Genomic DNA, 7,500 nt, shown 5'->3' with positions numbered 1-7,500 from the left:
CGAGCGCACAAGGTGCGCGGGGAATTGTTAGCGGCGCCGTGCTTGTGCTGGCGGTGACCATGGCTGCCTGCTCCTTTGGTTCACGATGTCCCCGCCGAAGGCGGCGTACTTTAAAGTACTGCAGCTCGAGCGCACAAGGTGCGCGTGGAATTGTTAGCGGCGCCGTGGTTGTGCTGGCGGTGACCATGGCTGCCTGCTCCTTTGGTTCACGATGTCCCCGCCGAAGGCGGCGTACTTTAAAGTACTGCAGCTCGAGCGCACAAGGTGCGCGGGGAATTGTTAGCGGCGCCGTGCTTGTGCTGGCGGTGACCATGGCTGCCTGCTCCTTTGGTTCACGATGTCCCCGCCGAAGGCGGCGTACTTTAAAGTACTGCAGCTCGAGCGCACAAGGTGCGCGGGGAATTGTTAGCGGCGCCGTGGTTGTGCTGGCGGTGACCATGGCTGCCTGCTCCTTTGGTTCACGATGTCCCCGCCGAAGGCGGCGTACTTTAAAGTACTGCAGCTCGAGCGCACAAGGTGCGCGGGGAATTGTTAGCGGCGCCGTGCTTGTGCTGGCGGTGACCATGGCTGCCTGCTCCTTTGGTTCACGATGTCCCCGCCGAAGGCGGCGTACTTTAAAGTACTGCAGCTCGAGCGCACAAGGTGCGCGTGGAATTGTTAGCGGCGCCGTGGTTGTGCTGGCGGTGACCATGGCTGCCTGCTCCTTTGGTTCACGATGTCCCCGCCGAAGGCGGCGTACTTTAAAGTACTGCAGCTCGAGCGCACAAGGTGCGCGGGGAATTGTTAGCGGCGCCGTGCTTGTGCTGGCGGTGACCATGGCTGCCTGCTCCTTTGGTTCACGATGTCCCCGCCGAAGGCGGCGTACTTTAAAGTACTGCAGCTCGAGCGCACAAGGTGCGCGTGGAATTGTTAGCGGCGCCGTGGTTGTGCTGGCGGTGACCATGGCTGCCTGCTCCTTTGGTTCACGATGTCCCCGCCGAAGGCGGCGTACTTTAAAGTACTGCAGCTCGAGCGCACAAGGTGCGCGGGGAATTGTTAGCGGCGCCGTCGTTGTGCTGGCGGTGACCATGGCTGCCTGCTCCTTTGGTTCACGATGTCCCCGCCGAAGGCGGCGTACTTTAAAGTGCTGCAGCTCGAGCGCACCATGTGCGTGGGGAATTGTTAGCGGGGGCGTCGTTGTGCTGGGGGCTGACTGTCCCTAGTGGGTATAGGATAATGTTAATGTACGGGGATCGCTGGGCGGCACGGACTTGGAGGGCCGAAAAGGCCTGTTTCCGGCTGTATGTGTATGATATGATATGATATGATGCCTGCCTGCTCATTTGGTTCATGATGTCCACGCGGCAGGCGGAATATTTTAAAAGCACTGTTCTGTACGAAGTGCACAATGTCCGTTGGGGAAATGCAGCTGGGGGTCGGTCGACCGGCTGACGACGCCTGCCTGCCGATTTGGTTCACGATGTCCCCGCCGAAGGCGGCATACTTGAAAGTACCGCCGTTCGCGGCGCGCAATTTGCGGGGGGAGGAATTGTTAGTGCACGTCTGTGTGCTAGGTGACGATGCTTGCCGACTTGGTTCATGCCGTCCACGCCGAAGACGGCGCCGTTTAAAGTACTGCCGCTCGAGGTGCACAATTTGCGGGGGAATTGTTAATGGGCGTCGGCGTGCTGGGTGACGATGTGGAGATGTGGAACGCCGAGCCAGATCTATCTTATTTGTTTGCTTGGCCCACTGGACTTTGCGTGGGCTTTGCAACACTGTGTGCTAGGTTAAATCACGGCCAATAGAGTGAGTGTTTTTAATGATCCTGATCTGATAAGGGGACTAGAGGTAAAAGAGCCGTTAGGAGGCAGTGATCACAACACGATAAGTTTTACTCTGCAAATGGAAAGGTAGAAGGGAAAATCGGAAGTGTCTGTATTACAGTATAGCAAAGGGGATTACAGAGGCATGAGGCGGGAGCTGGCCAAAATTGACTGGAAGGAGGCCCTAGCAGGGAAGACGGTAGAACAGCAATGGCAGGTATTCCAGGGAATAATGCAGAGGTTGCAGGATCAATTTATTCCAAAGAGGTGGAAAGACTCTAAGGGGAGTAAGAGACACCTGTGGCTGACAAGGGAAGTCAGGGACAGCATAAAAATTAAGGAGAGGAGGTATAACATAGCAAAGAAGAGTGGGAAGACAGAGGATTGGGACTCTTTTAAAGAGCAACAAAAGTTAACTAAAGAGGCAATGCGGGGAGAAAAGATGAGGTGCGAGGGTAAACTAGCCAATAATATAAAGGAGGATAGCAAAAGTTTTTTTAGGTACGTGAAGAGGAAAAAAATAGTCAAGGCAAATGTGGGTCCCTTGAAGACAGAAACGGGGGAATTTATTATGGGGAACAAAGAAATGGCAGACGAGTTAAACCGTTACTTTGGGTCTGTCTTCACTGAGGAAGATACACACAATCTCCCAAATGTTCTAGGGGCCGGAGAACCTAGGGTGATGGAGGAACTGAAGGAAATCCACATTAGGCAGGAAATGGTTTTGGGTAGACTGATGGGACTGAAGGCTGATAAATCCCCAGGGCCTGATGGTCTGCATCCCAGGGTACCTAAGGAGGTGGCTCTAGAAATAGTGGAAGCATTGGAGATCATTTTTCAATGTTCTATATAGATTCAGGATCAGTTCCTGTGGATTGGAGGATAGCAAATGTTATCCCACTTTTTAAGAAGGGAGGGAGAGAGAAAACGGGTAATTATAGACCAGTTAGTCTGACATCAGTGGTGGGGAAGATGCTGGAGTCAATTAGAAAAGACGAAATTGCTGAGCATTTGGATAGCAGTAACAGGATCATTGCGAGTCAGCATGGATTTACGAAGGGGAAATCATGCTTGACAAATCTACTGGAATGTTTTGAGGATGTAACTAGGAAAATTGACAGGGGAGAGTCAGTGGACGTGGTGTACCTCGACTTTCAGAAAGCCTTCGACAAGCTCCCACATAGGAGATTAGTGGGCAAAATTAGGGCACGTGGTATTGGGGGTAGGGTACTGACATGGATAGAAAATTGGTTGACAGACGGAAAGCAAAGAGTGGGTATAAATGGGTCCCTCTCGGAATGGCAGGCAGTGACCAGTGGGGTACCGCAAGGTTCGGTGCTGGGACCCCAGCTATTTACGATATGCATTAATGACTTAGACGGAGGGATTAAAAGTACCATTAGCAAATTTGCAGATGATACTAAGCTGGAGGGTAGTGTGAATTGTGAGGAAGATGCAATAAGGCTGCAGGATGACTTGGACAGGTTGTGTGAGTGGGCGGATACATGGCAGATGCAGTTTAATGTAGATAAGTGCGAGGTTATTCACTTTGGAAGTAAGAGTAGAAAGGCAGATTATTGTCTGAATGGTGTCAAGTTAGGAGGAGGGGGAGTTCAACGAGATCTGGATGTCCTAGTGCATCAGTCAATGAAAGGAAGCATGCAGGTACAGCAGGCAGTGAAGAAAGCCAATGGAATGTTGGCCTTCGTAACCAGAGGAGTTGAGTATAGGAGCAAAGAGGTCCTTCTACAGTTGTAGCGGGCCCTGGTGAGACCGCACCTGGAGTACTGTGTGCAGTTTTGGTCTCCAAATTTGAGGAAGGATATTCTTGCTATGGAGGGCGTGCAGCGTAGGTTCACTAGGTTAATTCCCGGAATGGCGGGACGGTCGTATGTTGAAAGGCTGGAGCGATTGGGCTTGTATACACTGGTATTTAGAAGAATGAGGGGGGATCTTATTGAAACATATACGATAATTAGGGGATTGGACACATTAGAGGCAGGAAACATGTTCCCAATGTTGGGGGAGTCCAGAACAAGGGGCCACCGTTTAAGAATAAGGGGTAGGCCATTTAGAACGGAGATGAGGAAGAACCTTTTCAGTCAGAGAGTGGTGAAGGTGTGGAATTCTCTGCCTCAGAAGGCAGTGGAGGCCAGTTCGTTGGATGCTTTCAAGAGAGAGCTGGATAGAGCTCTTAAGGATAACGGAGTGAGGGGGTATGGGGAGAAGGCAGGAACGGGGTACTGATTGAGAGTGATCAGCCATGATCGCATTGAATGGCGGTGCTGGCTCGAAGGGCTGAATGGCCGACTCCTGCACCTATTGTCTATTGTCTATTGTCTATAATCAACCACTTTATTTTGCCCGTCTTTGTGACTCCTCTTTGACACGTCGATCACCGCTGAGGCTGTTTTACCTGTTTCCCCTATGTACCGTAAGGTACACTCCTTACATTGAACTGCATACACCCCATTATTTCGCTCACGGGTTATCCTCTGTGCTATCCAGTCTCTCCTGTCACCCTGTTCTATGTTTTTGTCTATTACCCAGTGGGAGCAGGCCCCATATTGACATTAATTTGTAACCCTACTGCTCCCCTCGTCTGCTGGTTTTATCACCATCTCATGTTTATCCCTCAGCTCTGCCGTGGTCTCCCTCTCTTTTTTTCTGGTGAGGTTCGGCCTATCCTTTGTCATGGGCATATCCCAGGCTGTTTTAGTAACGTTCTTTTAAAACGTGTCGTGTTTGTTTGGCTTTACCCACGTTCCAGCATTAGAGGCCAATTTTTGCAATGTTTCCTGGGTGGGATTTGCCGGTTTTACAAATGGTGTCACTATCTCACCCTGCTTCCTGATACCCTTATGGGGTCGGCTCTGTTCTTGCAGAACCCTCGGGTGGTGCAGAGTCTGGGCCTTGTTATCAATATCTTGCCCTGCTTCCCGATACCCTTGCGGGTTCGGCTCTGTTCTTGCAGATCCCTCAGGTGGTGCAGAGTCTGGGCGGCATCGTCACCCAGCACACCGACGCCCACTGAAAATTACCCACGCACAGTGCGCGCCTGGAGCGGCAGTAGTTCAAACTACCCCTACCCCTACCCCTACCCCTACCGCTACCCCTACCCCTACCCCTACCCCTAACCCTAACCCTAACCCTAACCCTAACCCTAACCCTAACCCTAACCCTAACCCTAACCCTAACCCTAACCCTAACCCTAACCCTAACCCTAACCCTAACCCTAACCCTAACCCTAACCCTGACCCTAATGCAGGCAGAGTTATTTATAAAGTGGCCCAGACTCTGCACCACCTGAGGGTTTTGTAACAGAACCAACCCCATAAGGGTTTCAGGAAGCAGGGCAAGATATTGATAACAAGGCGCAGACTCTGCACCACCTCAGGGTTCTGCAAGAACAGAGCCGACCCCATAAGGGCATCAGGAATCAGGGCAAGATATTGATAAAATGGCCCAGACTCTGCACCACCTGAGGGTTCTGCAAGAACAGAGCCGACCCCATAAGGGCATCAGGAAGCAGGGCAAGATATTGGTAACAAGGCCCACGGGGAAGGCGGCATACTTTGGGGTTATTTTGTAGTGAGTTTTGAAGGCATGTGCTAGTGTTACGCATACCGAGGGCGCGCAAAGTTCGGCGCGCCCGGGCCAAAACGCCTCTGCTGGCCGCGGCCGAGTCGGCCGACGGATTGCCACGGACTTGCTTGACGACCTGTCACTCTCCGTGCATCGGTTGCACGCCCGGTTCGTCCTTTCCATTTGTTTCATGATGTACACGCGGCAGGCGGAATATTTTAAAAGCACTGTTCTGTTCGAAGTGCACAATGGCCGTTGGGGCAATGCAACTGGGGGTCGGTCGACCGGCTGACGACGCCTGCCTGCCGATTTGGTTCACGATGTCCCCGCCGAAGGCGGCATACTTGAAAGTACTGCCGTTCGCGGCGCGCAATTTGCAGGGGGGAGGAATTGTTAGTGGACGTCTGTGTGCTGGGTGACGATGCTTGCCGACTTGGTTCATGCCGTCCACGCCGAAGACGGCGCCGTTTAAAGTACTGCCGCTCGAGGTGCACAATTTGCGGGGGAATTGTTATTGGGCGTCGGCGTGCTGGGTGACGATGTGGAGATGAGGAACGCCGAGCCAGATCTATCTTATTTGTTTGCTTGGGCCACTGGACTTTGCATGGGCTTTGCATCATTGTGTGCTACGTTAAATCACGGCCAATTGAGTGAGTATTTTTTATTCAACCACTCTATTTTGCCCGTCTTTGTGACTCCTCTATGACACGCCGATCACCGCTGACGTGTTAATCTGCGTGTTAGGTATCTCGGGGGTCAGTTGGACGGACAGATGTGTAAGGGTTTTGTTCGGAAGGATCGTTGAGTGTAAACGGTGAACGGGGGTTAAAGGCCCTGAGGTTTCAATCCTCTAAAGAATGTAAAAGGTCTGACGCGTTAGCTAGCAGCTAATGAGGTGAACCTAGCAGCTAATGAGGCTCTCTCTCTCTCACGGCCCCGGGACTCCCTCCCTCCCTCCTCCCTCTTGGAACCCTCCCTGCGTGGGGGGGGGGGCACGAAGAAAAAGAGGGTATAAGAAGAATCCAGTGGAAGGAGTAGGGACTGGGGGCGAGGTCAGACAGCCTATCCGGCTAATAAAGCATCATGAGGTTAGGTATAAACTCTGATGACTGCATAAACTCGCCCCTAATGGGGGGGGGGGGGGCACTCTCTCCCCCACCCCTCTCTCCCCAGTGCCACTCCCTCCGACCCCCCCCCCACTCTCTTCGTGTCGCTGGGCCCGCCCGGCACGGCCCCGAGGATCACTCCCCGCGCGGCAACGGGACACCGGGTCGCCGGGCCCGCAGGGTCGTCAGTCGGGCGGGGGGGGGGGAGGGTGGCCATGCCAGCAGCAGGAGAGGTTTCCAACGAACCCGCGACCGCAGCAGGACCGCCCTCGGCAGACATTTGGACCCAGCGGGTCCGTTCGGGATGGTTGCCGGGCCCGCAGCAGAGGTTTCCTTCCACCCAACGGGGGGGGGGGGGGGGGGGGGGGCGGGGCTGCCCATCTTCCCGCTCGAAGCAACGGCCTCACCCTAACGGCCTCACCCTAACAACCCTCACCCTGACCCTAAACCGCTCGGTTCATGACTTCTCTCCGTTTGGTTCATGAATTCGCCATTTAGTTCACGACTTCTCCTGTTGGTTCCTGACTTCTACCTCGTGGTTCGTGATTCCGGCGGGTAGGTGGGGTGCCCGGATACTCTCGGCGAAAGGTGTTCAAGTGGCAACGGCGGTCCCGTAGATAAGACGGGTTCGGATGCTCGAGCGTGTCGAGTAAGCGCCGGATCGGCGCCGGGCGCCCCCGGCCGGCTGGCTTGCCCCCCCCCCACCCCCCCCCCCCCCCCTGGCGGCAGAAACGTGTATCGCGCCAGTGCCGCCGCTGAGGTCGAGATTGGCCGCCTCGACCGTTCGAAGCGTCGCAATTCCGGCGGGACTTCCGAACGCTCGTACCGCCAAGTCAGCCGCGACATTCGAGAATTGCACTAAGTCCGAAAGCTGGCGTCGCTTCTTTTTTGCCCGCCGCAGGTTAACGATTTGACGGCGGAAGTCGAGGAGGTCCGATGTGCGGCCTTCAGCGGGGCCGCGGCGCGCCTTTCCCGCCAGGCCTATCGGCCCGTCTCCCGCCGGC

This window comes from Rhinoraja longicauda, unplaced genomic scaffold (assembly GCF_053455715.1).
Source record: "Rhinoraja longicauda isolate Sanriku21f unplaced genomic scaffold, sRhiLon1.1 Scf000169, whole genome shotgun sequence".
NCBI classification, from domain to species: Eukaryota; Metazoa; Chordata; class Chondrichthyes; order Rajiformes; family Arhynchobatidae; genus Rhinoraja; species Rhinoraja longicauda.
This window is presented reverse-complemented; position numbering follows the sequence as displayed.